The sequence below is a fragment of the Choloepus didactylus genome, chromosome 13 (assembly GCF_015220235.1).
Source record: "Choloepus didactylus isolate mChoDid1 chromosome 13, mChoDid1.pri, whole genome shotgun sequence".
Taxonomy (NCBI): domain Eukaryota; kingdom Metazoa; phylum Chordata; class Mammalia; order Pilosa; family Megalonychidae; genus Choloepus; species Choloepus didactylus.
The window spans coordinates 18007318-18023792 of NC_051319.1; the positions used below are offsets into that span (position 1 = coordinate 18007318).

A 16475-nucleotide genomic window follows, 5' to 3' on the forward strand; every position below is an offset into this window, starting at 1 on the left:
GGAGAGCATTTCCAAGGTGTGATCTTGAAAGAAAACAGACTTTTCTCTGAGCTGCTGATGGAGAGTAAGTTCTAATGAATGACCTCACTGTATGATGGAGGCGCTATTAAATCCTTGCCTTTTGATGAGTATGAGAGCCCAGCTCTTGGAATCTTCAGGAGCCAAAGGCAATAATGTATCCTCTCAGGAGAACATGCTATTAACAAGTTACAGCGTTTTTATAATTTGCTAAACTTAATGAACATTATATGGCTAGGGGAGGGCCATTAGACAAAAAATGAATGTTGTTTTATCCCTTCTGCAGCCGCTCTCACCTTGTATACAAAGATTCCTGTGCATGGATTTCAGTGTGCTTTCTAACTGCAAATATTAAGACCCCTGGATATATGATGCTTTATTTATATCCTCTTACTGAAGATATTACTATGCATATTATTGGCACCCAGGAACTCATTGCCCATGCCTTGGTCCTGTTTTGTACTTTCCAATATGCATTGTCACTGTCTATTTGAAACGCTTCCATTTTGTCAGTGAGTCCTTTTCTCTCAATTCATAGAAGGATCCTTTGCAGTGCATTACTTCTCATTTAAATGTGAGGGCAGTTTCTGCCAGTCAAGCACAGATTGAGACAGGCTATTTTAAAACTCTCACAGGCTAACTGTCTGATGACTGTCCTCAGAATAGAGAGAAGCTTCTATACAAAGTCTCCTTACCTCTTCTGGGATTCTTTTTTTTTTTTTTTAGGTCTGTTAGAAGGCCAGTGTCAGCATAGCAAAACTAAAGAACTCTCTAGGGGTAAAACCTCTGATGTGATACATGCTGCTGTTTTAATTGAAACACTTTCTCAGGCACTGTCTCCTTCTTCTGCCTCTGATGTCTGAATGGAAGGCAGCTTCTGCTTTCTAACTGCAAATATTAAGACCCCTGGATATTTGGGATTGCTCACTTGCTGGCTGTATTAGTCAGGATTCTCTAGGGAAACAGAATCAACAGGAGACATCTGTAAATAGTATGAGATTTTATAAAAGTGTTGCATGCAACTGTGGGGATGCACAAATGCAACTTTCATAGGGCAGACTGCAAGCTGGCACTGGGATGAAGGTCTTTGATGAATTCCCCAGGAGAGGCCGGCTGGCTGAAGTAGAGAAGAAAGTTCTCTCTTTGATTGCTGAAGTCATCACCTCCCCCTTAAAAGCCTTCAACTGATTAAAGGTCTCTCAGAGCAACAGAAGTTGCTGTCCTTAGCCAACTGCAGATATAATCAGCCACAGAAGCAATCAATCTACTGATAATTTAAGTCTACAAAATGTCCTCATAGCAACAGATAGGCCAGTGCTTGCTTGACCGGACAGCTGGGCACCATCACCTGGCCAAGTTGACACATGAACCCAACAATCACACTGACTGTTACCTGTTAATGTTTGGTTGCAGGAAAAAAAAAAAAACACTTTTCTAGATATTTTATATGGGAAGAGATTTATTACAGCAAATGGGCGCATAGGAAGGACCGGAGGAGTTGGCTCAGGTGAGACTGGGCTTCCAGGAATCCCGTCTGGAACACCAAGTACCACTGGCCCACCAGGGGAACTGCTGCACTTGGGGTGGTGGGGAGACAGGCGATTGCTTCTAGAACTGCTGACCTTAAGAACACATCAACTCAGCAGTACTCAGTGATAGGGGAACTGCTGCTGTCTCCACTGCGGCTGCCTTCGTGACCCACAGGCTGGAACACTGGAAGTCCTAGACTTCCATGACTGGACTGGCAAAAAGGCTGCTGTAGCAGGAAAGTAGCCTCCACCTTGCTTCCACCTTCCAGATCTTGAATGCATGTTCTACTTAGTGGAATCTAATTTGCATCCAGAACCTGAGTTGCAAGAGAGCCTAAGAAATGCAAGTTTTAGCTTTTGAGCCCTGAAGCTCCAGTGTACAGGAATGAACACCTCTCCATTTTAGCCTTTTAAATGAAATCAGTTGTGTTTATAAAAGAAAATATGCAATTTTAACAATCTTAAGTCAAATACAGATGTAAATATATTAGAAGAATGTGCAAATATGAGATTGTGAAATGGGCACATAAGGTGCTCTCACATATTTAAGTTCTCCTCTGTTGACCTCCAAACTCCCTAATTTAGAATATCTCCAAACTCCCTAATTTAGAGTATCTTAAGGCAAAGCAATTTTTTATGCAAAACGTGGTCTAGCTACAAAAGAAACATGCAATTAGAAGATTCCTGTGGGACCCCAGTTTAGATGCATATGAGTAGAAATCAAGTCCTGTGCTTAGAATAAGTGGCCCTTTACTTTTTCTGACCTGGGGAAAGTACAGATGCAATGTCTGTGCCATCCCAGCCTGAATCAGTTCCCTGACCGCATCAGGAGTTGTTTGCACATTCAAGAACCCTTATAAGATGGGGAAATTAGAACCTGGCTCACATGACTGCTGTTTTCACATCTGTTGTTGATGCTAATGGTCCTGGTGATGGTTGTGCAGTGTAAAAACTCTGCTCCCTCACGAGGGTATTGTGTGGTTTAAATAACTTAAAACATATATAAACTTAGAACAGTGCCTGCCATATAATAAGCTCTTTATAAGTAATTGCTGCTATCATTAATAATCAGTATTTTCTATAAAATGGGATAACTCTAACTTACAGGGTTATTGTGAAGCTTTAATGAGCTTATTACCTGGCACAAGTAAGCGCTGAATAAATGTTAGTTATAAAATGATCATCATCCTAATATTTTTACTCTTAAAATGATGCTTCAGTGTAGTTATTTCCCTAGCCCTTTTTTAACCCCTAAGTCCCTTACCTCGGAGGAGTAAGACAGAGTTGCTGGCTTGAATTTGATGGAAGAGCCTAAAGGTCATCTTCATTCTTCAAGACAGAGCACTATCTAAGCAACCTGCACATGCACTCCACTTTGACACTCTTTCAATAGGACCTCAAGCCCAAGAGGTTTGTTTACTTTGGGAAAGTTCTTTTTCTAACCAAAGTGACTTCAGCCCACACTTATTCACTGTAGTTAAAGCCTCTGCCCTCAAAACTGGGCCAAGTTTGATGAAAACTAGGTCCACTGTCAAAAAATTTAGGAGTTAATATGGTTCATTAATTCATACTTATATTTACCAAATACTTTGGCTTGATTTGAGAGCAGCTCTTTTTATACAGGTATCTGGTAGACTGTTCAATCATTTCTGGACTGTTGGATCACTTCTTTGGAAGTTAAGTAGAAAATACTTACAGAGTTTGTGGTTTTAAAAAAAGTATTTTCTCCAGCCTAATGAATAGTGATGGTAACACACTAGAAATGAAATCTTTGGGGAGCTTCTGGTGCCTTCTGGCAGTTGTATACCAGTTTCTAAAGGTTGGCCTGGTCAGCAAAGTAGGGATTCTGGAGAGGAAGAATATGAAATTCCTATATAGGAATTACAGTGCTATTTTAGAGTAGGTGAATGTGCCTGGATATGGGGCAAGGAGGAACTTTGAGACTCGCAAACACATTTTAAGAATATTTATTTATGTTGAGGTTTTCGAGCATTGAGCATTGAGCAGCGATCTTCCATACTTGTAGATTTTATCCTGAGGCACACTGTGGAGACATGGAAGGCAGATGGGGCACATGCCCAGCCAGGGAGAGGGTTTCCTGCAGATGGGCCCTGTGTGATCCCGCCCTCGTGTGGAAGGTGTTTCCCTGGGGTTGAGGGTTTCACAACTGTGTACATGCCTCGCTTCTGAGTCCTCAATTGCTAAACTGAAAGCACTTTGAAATTCTCGAGTGTTGTGGTTACAGACCCTGGGGAGGAGTAAATAGGTGGAGAAGTGTGGTAAATTCCAAAGCAGGGAGGTTCAGGAACCTCCTGACTCAGGATATACCAAAGTATTCCAATAAGTGGAACCAGTCTGTGTTGTTGACGTTATCCACAAATGATAAAGTGAATAAAAGTCTTGAACAGTCTTGAACAGATTGACTGAGTACCAACTATGTGTAAACCCCTTTGCTAGGCATTAAGGGGGATATAAATGTAACCAAAATGTTCCAGACCTACTGCCTTGAACCTCAATGTGAAGTCCAATTTCTTCCCATATTTGAATTACAATAATTTAGGAAAACCTCTTTACCCACATCTAATATGGCTCATCATTGGGAAGCCTGGCTTTTAAAGAATTCCCAGGGGAATATTTCCAAGCATTCCCAGTGCTGTTTTTACCTGTCCCTGCTGGTCTGCCCCTTCTCCTCTAGGCCAGGTGTTCCAACTAGATCAGCAGCCCCACCTGCTGGCCCTAGGTGCCTGTGTTGAAGCCTTGGCCAATCTGCAGAATTGCTCTGGGAAGCCTACTCTTGCAGCTGCTGCAGAGCTCTGCTAACCTGCCCAGACTGGATGGCTTATTCCCTCCCTAAGTCCTGGCATTTATTCCAGGGCACCAGTCCAAACTCTCCTTCCCTTACAGTGTCCTGACTCTTAGGGGCCCCCATCATCCTTTTCTACAGTCTGATCTCCCTCCTAAGGAAACCCTGATTCTCAAGTCATAGGTAGTGAGGTCTTCTGAGAGTGAAAGAATAGGACGATCCCTGCTGTTAAGAGTATGGAGTTTAGAATGTCACCAAATTGAGCTGCTATCAGCATTGTGACTTGTTTTAGCTCGCCGTCAGTGGATACAGTGATGGATCCAGACTGTTGGCATAAGGGGCCTGGGGTGGCCAAGCCTTGTCTTCCCAGCAGGAATTCTTAATTATGCAGTTGGAGAACTGGTTGTAATACCACCACGCAGCAGTCATTCATCCAGGGTGTGTTCTGTGGCATGAATCTGGGGACTCGGGGCTAACTCAGATGCAGGTGTGATTCCTGCCCCAAAGCAGCTTTAGGTGAACAGTGAAACGACATTGCCAGGAAGGGGACAGACGAGGGAATACGACACCAAGAGGTTCTGAACACTTAGGATCCTCAATCAGTCAGCGGATGTTAAACTAATTCAGGGTAGAATTATACAGTAAACTTTCAGTCTGTCTGAAATCCTGGGAGGAACTTTGGACTGCACACTTCAGTACACAGTTGGATGGTAGTGATATTCTCATTGTATTTCTGTAGTTTCAAAGCAGAGCACAGAAGGTAAAATGAAAGGCCACAAGAGTGGCTGCAGGCATGAATGCCTGCGTTCTGACCCTCAGCCACTCCGCGGCTGCCTCCAGGGCAGATGAGGGAAAGCAGACGCCTCCTTGGCAAGTTCAGATGACGTGATCAAGGCCTCGGGGTATGGAGCGGCCAAGACTGTAACAGAAGATTGTTGGAATCACACGGACTCAGCATTCAGAGTGGAGTTGTTCCCTGCAGAGACACCGCAGTTGTGCCGCCTGGATTCATTTCAGATGTACGGCCTCAGATCTCAAACAAGCTTTCTGCCCTGTCAGAAAATCCTAGTAAAGTCACTTTCCTACTCTCCGATGCAACCATTTCACGCCTTCTCTCCTAAAATCTCCACACCCCTCTTCCGCCTCTGTTGTTGATCTTGTTTTGTACTTCACGGAGAAAACAGATACAAAGGACCAAGGATGACCTCTTCTTTGCTTCTCTCGTTTCACTAGCCCACTACCCTTGGACTCAGTCTGCCTTCTCACTGTGGCACTAGAAGAATCATCCCTGCACTACTCTTCAGTCAGTCCCTCCACTTTGCTCAAGTTCCCATCCCTTTTCACCTCCTCATGGACTTTGCTCCTGCAGTTAACCCTTTTCTCTCACAGCACCAATTTCTCCCTCTTTCCTGTAAACATGTAAACATGTCTTAATATCACCCATTTTACCAGCTACTGCTCCATTTCTCTTCTTGTCTTCAAAGCAAAAATTTCTTGGAGAATAGTCTATGTTTAGTGACTCCACTTCTTTGCCTCCTTTATCCCCTCAACCTATTCCATTGGAAGAGGTGGCACTTGCTACAGGGCTCTTACCCAGGTCGCTGACGGCCCACATCAAAGACAAAACCCTCATCCTACCTCTCAGCAATGCTGGACACAGCAGCCGCTTCATCCTTATTGAAACGCCCTCAGCTCCAACAGCAGTGATTGGCACAAAGAGGTTCAATAAGTAATAAATATCTCATGTCTGGAAGAATATACTAGCTTTGTGTTTTGTGATTCCCACCCTCCCTTCCAAAGTATGTTTCATTGTTCTTGTAAACCTACCATTTTTATACACTAAAACTTTTATTCACCACTGAGTGGGAAAAAATGGCCTGTTTGCATCCTCCCTGCCCCCTGCACCATCCTTAAAATTCTCTGAATATCCCAACTAATTCTGGAGCTACTTCAGAATATCCCAACTAATTTTGTAGCTATTTCACACACACACAGGTGTGAGCTCATTCACAACTTTATGCACACCTTATACATACCTTGCCTGGATGAGAAGATATCACTCATTCTCTCCACCTCCATCTCCCTGAAAAAGCAACTGTTTCTAGGTATTTGTTTAGGGTTTTTGTAGAAGAAAGTGTAGGAGGATTTTTTTAAGTTTTTTATTTTGGTTTATGGGGAAAGTTTACCTAGTGCCAAGGAGATGAATGTAGTAGTCTACATCAGTGTGTTTCACCTTATACAGAGGATGGAGTGAATGCCCATCAGTGAATTCAAACTTACGGGCAGAAAAATCTTCCTCTCTGCCTTTTTCAGGTAGTTGTTTATGAAGCTAAGCAAAAACGAAAATTTAAAGTTCATTCTTCCTTTTTTCATATTCTGTATTCTGTGTTTAACCATCTTATAAAGCATTAACTGGATTTTAAAAGGCTACTCTGGGTAAGATTGACTTTGCTCTCAAGAAACTCTGACCAGGAGTATTTATTATATTTCTTGATTTTTTTTTTTTTTTTGATTACTGTATTTTAATTTTCAAACTGGTTCAAATTATTGTCTTCCACAAACCTGTATCACTTTTCAGTTTTTGGCCTATCTCCTCTTGTCCTAGTTAATTCTCTTGAAAAGTCATTTAAACGTGCTCATTCTATGGCTTCACTTCCTACCCACTCCTCAAATGCCCCCATTCCACTGAAACTGCTTTGGTAAAACTTTCCATCACCCTCCATACTAGCTATATGCTCTTGTTGCATTTTTGCAGCAGCACGAAAGCTGATGACAGCAGGGATGGGAGGGCTGAAAAATTAGGCACTTAGGCAGAAACTTTAGTGGAGAGAGCCTGGGTTTAAGAATCAATTAATACGGCCGTAACTCCTGGCTCTGCTTTTACCATCTGTGACCTTAGGTAGCTCTTGGACTTCTCTGAGCCTCAGTTTCCTCATCTGCAAAAAATGAGGAATATGTTTTGTGGAACTGTGAGAATTAAAAGAAAAATACACAAAGATTTTCAAAAAAATTTCCCCTTGTGTAATTATTCTTTTAAGAATCTGAACAGCACACATTTAAATGACTTCATAGGAATAATTCAGCTAACAATCTTAGTTATTGATTTCCTTGAAAGATGAATGCAAAGAAAAGATATTGATTTTACCATTCTTCAAGTATTTTTCATTACATATAATCATAAACTTGCTGAGCATCTTTTCCTCTATGTTCAAGGATGTATTTTTTTCATTGTTGCAGATAATTGTGCTTAGAGAAAATTTCAGGTTAAGCTGTGTCAGGAGAACAATTTAAAAACTGAAGGATAAGGTTGCACTTATAAAAAGGTTAAAAAAATAAAAAAAAGTTATACCATGTTTTTTCATTGCCTTATTAGTGTCTTGGCAATGGCACCTCTAAAAAACTGGCTCTTCACATTCCCAGACATGTACTTTAAGTGGAAACTTATCCAATCCCCTCTGGCCACAGTGATGAGTTTACATCAGGGCACATGGTGCATTTTGGACATGAGAAATGCAGGGATTTATTTGGGCACTTCTGTGGTAGAAGCTTCCTCTTTCTTCAGCGGAAGCTACCAGAAAGAACACTTTCTCACTCTCTGTATGGTGTGAGTGAGGATATGAGAACAGCATCACCTCACCCATTTTTGCTTCCCAGAAATGAAGCCAACATCCAGAAGAGGGCAGAATTAGAGCACAGAATTAGAGAAACATACAGGGACCAGGCTGACATCATGTACCTCCAAGTGAAACAATCTGACTCCAGAATTATGTCTGGATATACAAAACAATAATTCCCTTTTTACTCTAAGCCAGTTTGAGTTGGGTTTTCTACCCCTTGTAAACAAAAGATTGCTAACTGATATTGCATTAAAAAGGATGCAATTGAATATACCTATAGATAAATATACCATATGTCCTACTCTACAAAGGCTAAAGTTCATTTTTCATAATTGTAAGGATCATCCGCCAAGAAAGAGCATGTCAATTCATAGATTCAGTAAACACCATTATCACAATGTTCAGCATAGTTTATGTGCAAATCTCCTGCTGGTCTGCACTTACTTGTTTTTTTTTTTCTCCATTTGCTAGCATTCTGACCTTGAGCAACTTACTTAACCTCTTCATGGAGGGGAAAATATTTTATACTTGCTTCAGTGGGTAATAGAAAGACTTTGGAAGTACTTGAGAAGGAGCAATAACAATTAAAGGGGTATTTAGCAAGAATGTTTTGTAAGGCACTTACTTTGCTTATTTTCAGTCTTTTGAATTATACATTTTTGGGTTTTTACTTGTTTGAAGGCTACTTCCTCCCCCTTTATATGGTAAACTCTATGAGGCATGGACCACATCTCTTTCGTTTCACATAGCACATACACAGTACCTGGAACATAAATAGTAGGTGGAACATACATAGTAGGTGCTCCATAGACATCAATTGAACAATTGAATTACCAAAGGAGGGAGAATTGAAGGGCAGAGAAAATGGAGACGGGAAGAACATCTATGACACAACAGTTGCAACTGTGTGTATGAGGTGCCTAGATTTAGGACTACGGCAGAAGAATGGAGAAAAGGGAATAAATCTGAGAGATGCTACCAGAAATTCAACAGAATTTGTTGACAGAATGGGAAAAAATCAAGGAAAGGAAGGGAAAAATGAGGTTTCCCACCTGAGAGGCCAAAACCCTGGCTATCCCATTAACTCAACAGAAGAGTTAGGATAGGGAGGGGTTTGAGGGAAAGAAGCATAAATTTGATATGCTTTTTGTATTAGCTATGTTTCCTATGAGAGGAGAATGTGTCATTAATATAGAAATGTCCTGTTGGAAGCTTGAAGAAAGGGATTAGGGGAAATGTTTGGAACTGAAAAAGTCATGGGAGGGAGTTATGTCCCCAAGGGAGTGGAACTGAATGGACCTCGGGGGCTACCCAAAGTCAGCTCAGGAACCAAGGCATGGAGCGGAGGTGGGCAAGCTGGAGGAGCGGGTGGAGAATGGGGAGAGGGTTTGGTGACAGAAGCAAAGGGGGAGGGGCCAGACAGTGAGAGAGGCAGCCTCTGTTTCTCCAGACATGTTTCTAGACTGACTTACCCAATATTTCTGGAAAATTAATGTGGGTTGTTTAAGCACACTGCTAATAATCAGATTGCCTGTATCAGTCACTTTCAAATTTTTTATCGCAGCCCCCTCTAAGAAAGACATTTTACATTATGACCCAGGGCACATACATACACAACCACACTCACATATTTGAACCGAAAATTTCCCTAAAGAATATGCACCTTCACAATGTAAAGTCCACTCAGTTTCATCTATTTCTTTCTTTCTTTTTTAATACTGGTCACAACCCACCAAACTGATTTCACTCCCCATTAATAGATCATCCCAAGAAGTTAAAAAAAAAAAAAAGCATCCATCTATATAGTGGGCATGCAGGAAAATTAACGGGCTCTGGAAAAGAACACATTTGGGGGAAATTTAAATTCCAGTTAGATAAATGAAGTTTTTTTGTTTAAAATCCATTACAGTCTGAAGCATGCTTCTCTATAATCATGCTGTGTTCTCACCACACTTCAAAATTTAGAAGAAAGATAGAATTAAAAGGAAAGCACTTACTTTCCCTAAAATATCCAAATAGCATCTTCTCTTATAGTTTTAAGTGTTGGTTTACCAACTCGCAAGAGAAACTTAGAGCTTAAACTTAGCATCCTGGCAGTGAGGTTTAATTAAGAGAATACTGGCTTTGGAAATGGACAGACCTGGGCTCAAAACTTGGTTCTGCCACATATTAGCTCTGTGACCTTTGTCAAATTTATTAACCCCCTTTGATTTTCTGTTTCTTTTTCCATATATGGGTATAGCATTCACCTGATTTGGTTGCTGTTGTTGAAGCTGCCACATTGCCTCACGATACTGTACTCAGCACTTAGTGAGCCTCTGATAAACGGCAATTTTTATTATTGTCCTTGGCTGTGAGAATTTAATTATCAATCACTTGTTACATTCCTAGGACAGCGCCTGGCACAAAGCAGCATTAAATATCAATGTCCTTTCCATGCCAGCCATTGAAGAGCAGAAATACCATTGTAATCCAAGTCCACAGAAATGTACAATCCAATTGCATGATTTTGTTTTGCACATAACTTTTTAGAAAGATTTCTAGTGGGTAAAGCAAAGCACGTTGATACCACTGATGCTATTGGACAGATTGTTTTCATTCATACAAAGTGAAAAACAATGTACCACTGAAATGGCATTATTCTAATTACCCTGCTGACAGGACCCTAAAGGTAGAGCATGATGCTTTCATTCAATAAGCCTAAATTTATTAAGCACCTACCATGCCAGGTCCTGGGGACAAACATGACCAGAGACAATTCCCACCCTCAACTCATTTGCAGCCTAGTAAAGGAGACAGACATTGAATACATAAGTCACAGTGTGGCTACATAGAAGTACAATTAAAGTGACCAATAGTTGGCTTTCACTTTTTCCCTCAGGCAGTCCTTCACCCCAGCTATCAAAATTATCTCTTTGATTTATGGTTCTTCCTGATTCTACTCTTACTTTCCTCACAAACTCAGAAAGATGGCTTAACATTATTAACCAGAAGCTTTGTCAGCTTTCATAACCACTTCTTGATGATCAACTGTTGATGATAAAATACTGCACCATGTTAAAGAATTCATTGTCTTTTACAGATTTTCCTCAGGACCTTAAGGGTGGCTCTACCAGGACTGGCCTATAATCCACCTATATATAATCTTATTTCCACCTCACCATTATTTATTCTTGCCTCTTACAAAGTAGGCAATGAGGTTGACTGAATATCACATCATTCAAACATGAAAGTGAAGATTTCCCTCCTTTTCTCTCTCTTTCAACACCCTTGCTTCCCTCCCCACTACTTCCCATATTGTCTGCTAGGGTTAGCAATTTGTGAAAGAACAGATTTTGAGTGATATCTTTTGTTTGTTTTTTGACTGGTAGAAAATCTGGCTGAATTGGTGACTTAGTCTACTGCCATCAAGCTGTTGAGAAGTTAGCAAACCAACAAGAGATTTCTCTGGATTTAAGAACCCAATCAGAGCCATAGGACACCTCAGGAAGCTTGTGTTCTTTGATAGTTTATAGCTCCTCTGCCCTCCCTGGACTGAGCTGGGTGCCTGTGACATCAGGTTCTTCCTCTGTGGAATACTTACCATACTGTATTTTGAAAAGTAAAAGTTTCCTCTTACTTCCCCACAAGCTCTGTGAAGAAAGTACTGTTATAATCACTTCACATGCTTATCTCATTTAATCCTCACAACTTATCTTATAGGGCTATTACTGTCTCCATTTTACAGATAAGGAAACACACAAAGAGGTTAAGTAGCTTGCCTTAGGTAACTTGGCTAGCAAGTAGTAAAGCTGGGTCTCAAACCCAGAATATCTGGCTCCAGAATCTTCATACTTAACCCACCGTGCATACAAACTTAGTCCATCAGTGAGGGCTTGTAATGACTGGCATACAGTAGACCCTCAAAACGTTTGTTACCAAACTGAATAATAGTGAATGAATGAGTTTAGTTCAGATAGGGGGCATATGTGGACACTTTCAAATAGTTTAATTTGGGAACTAAACAGCTTTTGTTAAGAAAAATACCTTAGTCCTTGTTATGAGTGCAAAGCTAAAGGGCATACAAAGATGTGTGAGATAAAGGTGCTTTACCAAGCAGTGTGTGGTCTAACTGGGACACGGAGCATCTACCACTGGGGCACAGAAGGCTGGAATGGCTAACAAGGTGTCTGGGGGAGGACCTTGAAGTTAAATCTCATTCTAAAATACACACATGATGATTTTGTTCTTATCACTTTTCCAAATGGCTTCGGTTGTCCAAATCAGCCGGTTTGACCACTGCTTACAACCAGAAAAGAATGGGAATAAATTGGCAAGATGGGAAACTCAAGGTGACACAGTATTCCGGATGTGTGATACTAGTAAAATAGACTCTTTCTGGTATACGTAGAGTATTGTTGAAGATCACGTAAATGGATGCTTTGTGCTGTTAACTCTGGACAAGTAAAAACTATTTAAAGCCCCCCCAAAGATTTGCTGTTTGCTTTTGCAAAAAATGGTTCAAGGACTCCTTGGGCTTGGATCCGTGATTCTAGAATAGAGTGGCCTCCACATGGAAATTGCCACCAATTAGCTGTGTCAATCATTTTAAATTCAGAAATAAATATTGCCCAAGCAGTTCCCAATTTAGATTGCGGCTTGCAATAAGGAGGAATTCTGGCAAGTTGTGGTGAATTGTTGCTCTGATTACCATAGCTTTAGAGACCGTGATAGATGGGGAGACTGGAGCACATGTGATCATAAGCATCTTGGCATGGGTCTCGATGTCCAATTACAGCAAGGAAATAATATCAGCTTAATTCATGAGAGCACAGTAAAGGCAATTGCAGTTAATGAGTAGGTGTCGGCTCCTTTTCTAAAGCTTGGTCTGTCAGGGTCTGCTACAGGTGTGATCCTTGGATAGATGGTTTGTGTATGTGGCTTAGAGCATTTCTAAATTGTTAGTTGTTTAAATAGAATAGAGAAGAGTCTATTTCTCTCTAAGCTAAGGATCTCCATGTGATGATCACTCAGAAAATTTCCTTCAGGAAGGAAATGAAGAGCTTAATGCCCATCAAATCTTTACTGTTTTCATGTACCCTCATGATTAGCACATTGTCAAAAGTACTTTGAAATGATACCGTGAGGGCCACAGCGCCAGGGGAATGGATGGATGACGCCAGCTATTGGTGAGAACATTATTACAATAAATATTGTTTTATCCAATGCCCTGGACTAATTCCTGTTTTACAGGAACAATTTAGTTTTTAAAGCAACATTTTGTGGATGAGGAAACCAAGTCACAGAGTTGTTAAGTAATTTGCCCTGGACTGTACTTCTGGTCCACTGTGGAGCCGTACCAGGGTTGGCCTGCCGGGTCGGGGATGAGGTGAAGGCATGTCTGTGGAGCCTTCCTCCTCTGGTTCTTAGTGTTCCTGTAGCACTCAAAAGACAGGCTCTGTCTGCAGCAGATCGTTCTACGCTGGCCATCTTATCAACCAGATGGGGCTTGTTCCACCTATGCTGACTGAGTATTGTTGACAATCACTTAAATGAATGCTCTGTCAATTTCCTGGAGAATTTTGAGCCCTGCGAGTGGCAGACGTGGTGATGCATTCTCAGCTGCAAAGAGAGGCTTGCAGACCTACCAAGCTGTGATCTGCACAAGAAAGATAAATAACATGGGTATTAGAGGCAGTTATGAAAAACACCCAAGCAGTATAATCAAGTCCAAACCTAAATGGTAATAGAATATTGAGATTGGAATGTATGGAAAAATTGGAAATTTGACAAGGAAACCCCCTCAAATGGTCTTTTAACCTGTAATACTAAGTAATTTGGGGAAGAGTAGAAAGTTTTATTTATTTGCCTGTCTTTCAAAGTAAACTCTATCCACCCACTCCTGATACACAATGGACCAGTGGTGGTAGATGCTTTTACTCAAATACATTTAAAGGAATAGCCTCTCTCTTAAAATTGCTTTTCTCTTATTTCACTTTGGTTTCCACTTGTCTGTCCCTCTGTCACTCACATCTCTCATCCATTGTTTTCTTCTCACTGATTAGCCATCTTTATACTTAGTATATGTGTGTGGGTGGAATGGGGGAAATTCTGCATCACCCTACTTTTCAGGATCTCAAGAGCTTTTAACTTTGATCCTCCAGCAAAATGCTGACTTCTTATTAATCACCAGCTCTCACTCCAGCTGAGGCCTCAGCTCTAATTTGCTTATTCTGATTTCTGAGCCTTCTATTATGCTTCCCCCATTTACTATACTCCCATTTCCCATCCTCTTCAGTTGTCTTTCCATTATAGATAATATATATATTCTCACCAGTTCCCTTGAAGATATCTTAGTCTTGGAGTTCCACCATCTCTAAGTGGTCTAGATGTGGTTTCATTTTATTTATCTTGCTTGGGATTCATTGTGATTCCTGAACCTGAAGATTCATGTCTTTCATCAAGTCTGGAAAATTCTTTTCATATATTGGTTCTAATTATTTTTTTCTCTCCTTCTGATACTCCACTTACGTCTTTGAAAATTCTTATTCTTTCTTCCATGTCTTTCAACCCCTCTTTTCCATCTGTTTAGCTTTTGTACCATATTTTGAGTAATTATCTCAGATCTTTTTTTCAGATCTGTTTTTAGTTTACTCTTCCTTTATTTAGCTGAGTCTAATCTGTTTTTCCCTATCTTCTTTTAAATTTCAATTATTCTATATTTCCAGAATAACTGAAAGAATAATCTTATTAATTTCAAGAAGTTTTCTGTGGTTCTTTGTAAAATCTGACTTTTAGAATAATTTTTAATTCTTTTCTCATGTTTTTAACTCCCACTTTTATATCTTTAGGATATTTAAACTAGAACTGATAGTTTTTATATCTGAAATTCTTGGTGTTGTGGGGTGGTGGTGGGAGGTGCAAGGAGGAAAAAGAGTTCCTAATCCCTGTATCAACTGTTTCTTGGTCGTGGCGGATGGTTTGTGCTTTCTAATCTTGTATTGTGAGTTTTTCCCCAGGGGCTATCCCAGCAGTAATCCTGTGCAAGCTGAGTTTGAGCATGTATCCCTCCAGAGAGGTTTTGTGTGCACTTTTGTCCAGAGCCCCAGGGTTATTGCAGACCTGGGTCACTTTTTATTCTAATTTCTCATCTGAAGGAGCAGACCTCATGATAGTGGTTCAACCTGAATTTCAAACCCACATGAAGTGGGCCTGTGGTTATCAATTCTCAGGGAAGCTACGCACCCTCCCACTCCCACTCCCCCACCCTTGAGATCTAGGCTGAGGCAGACAAGTTTCTTAGGAAATTAATATTTCCTGGAATATTTTTTCCTAGTTGTTCTGGTTTGCTAATGCTGCCAGTATGCAAAATACCAGAAATGGATTGGCTTATATAAAGGGGGTGTGCTAGTTTGTATATATTATGTCCCACCCAAAGCCATATTCTTTAATGCAGTCTTGTGGGGCAGACATAGTAGTGTTGATTAGGTTGGAACCTTCGGATTAGGTTGTTTCTGTGGATATGTGACCCACCCAACTGTAGGTTTTAACTCTGATTAGATAATTTCCATAGAGGTGTGGCCCCACCCATTCAGTGTGGGCCTTGATTAGTTTACTAGAGCCCTATATAAGCGCTCAGACCAAAGACAGACATTTTGAAGACTGCCATTGAAAGCTGACGCTGACATTTTGGAGAACGCCGTTTTAAAACACAACCTGGGAACAAGCAGATGACAGCCACGTGCCTTCCCAGCTAACAGAGGTTTTCTGGATGCCAATGAAGGTACCCTATTGTTGATGCCTTAGCTTGGACAGTATTATGGCCTTAAGACTGTAACTTTGTAACCAAATAAACCCCCTTTATAAAAGCCAATCTATTGCTGGTGTTTTGCAAAATGGCAGCATTAGCAAACCAGAACAGGGGGTTTATTTGGTTGCAAGTTTACAGTCTGAAGGGCATGAAAATGTCCAAATTAAGGCATCAACATGAGTATACCTTCACCAAAGGAAGACCAATGGCATCCAGAAAACCTCTGTTAGCTGGGAAGGCATGTGGCTGGCATCTGCTAATCCAGGGTTGTGTTCCACGCTGTTCTCAGCTCCTGTATTTCTTCAAAATGTTGCTCTTGGGACGTTTTGTCCTCTCCTAGCTTCTCTGGAGCAAACACTGGGCTAGCATCTCCAAAGTGTCAGCAAAGTTCTGCTTTCAGTGGCAGTCTCCAAAATGTCTCTCTCAGCTGCTCTCCAAAATGTCACTCTTAGCTGCTCTGAGGTCCTTTGTTTATGAGCTCTTTTATAGAACTCCAGTGATTAAATCAAGACCATATCTCCATGGAGATAATCTAATCAAATTACCCACAGTTCGGTGGGTCACATCTCCATGGAAACATCCAATCAAGAGGTCACACCCTAATCAAAAAGATTAATCAATCTGCCCCCACAAGATTGCATCAAAGAATATGGCTTTTAGTGGGGGACATAATATATATACAAATGAGCACCCTAGTCCACTCTTTCACAGAGGAGGAT

The 16475-nt window shown here is 40.9% G+C and overlaps 1 protein-coding gene across 3 annotated transcripts in view; it reads left to right on the top strand.

The window, feature by feature from the left end:
- RASGRF2 (Ras protein specific guanine nucleotide releasing factor 2) overlaps positions 1-16475 on the top strand; it is a 301469-nt gene that overhangs the window by 208054 nt on the left and 76940 nt on the right. The gene's annotated exons all lie outside the window — the stretch shown is intronic.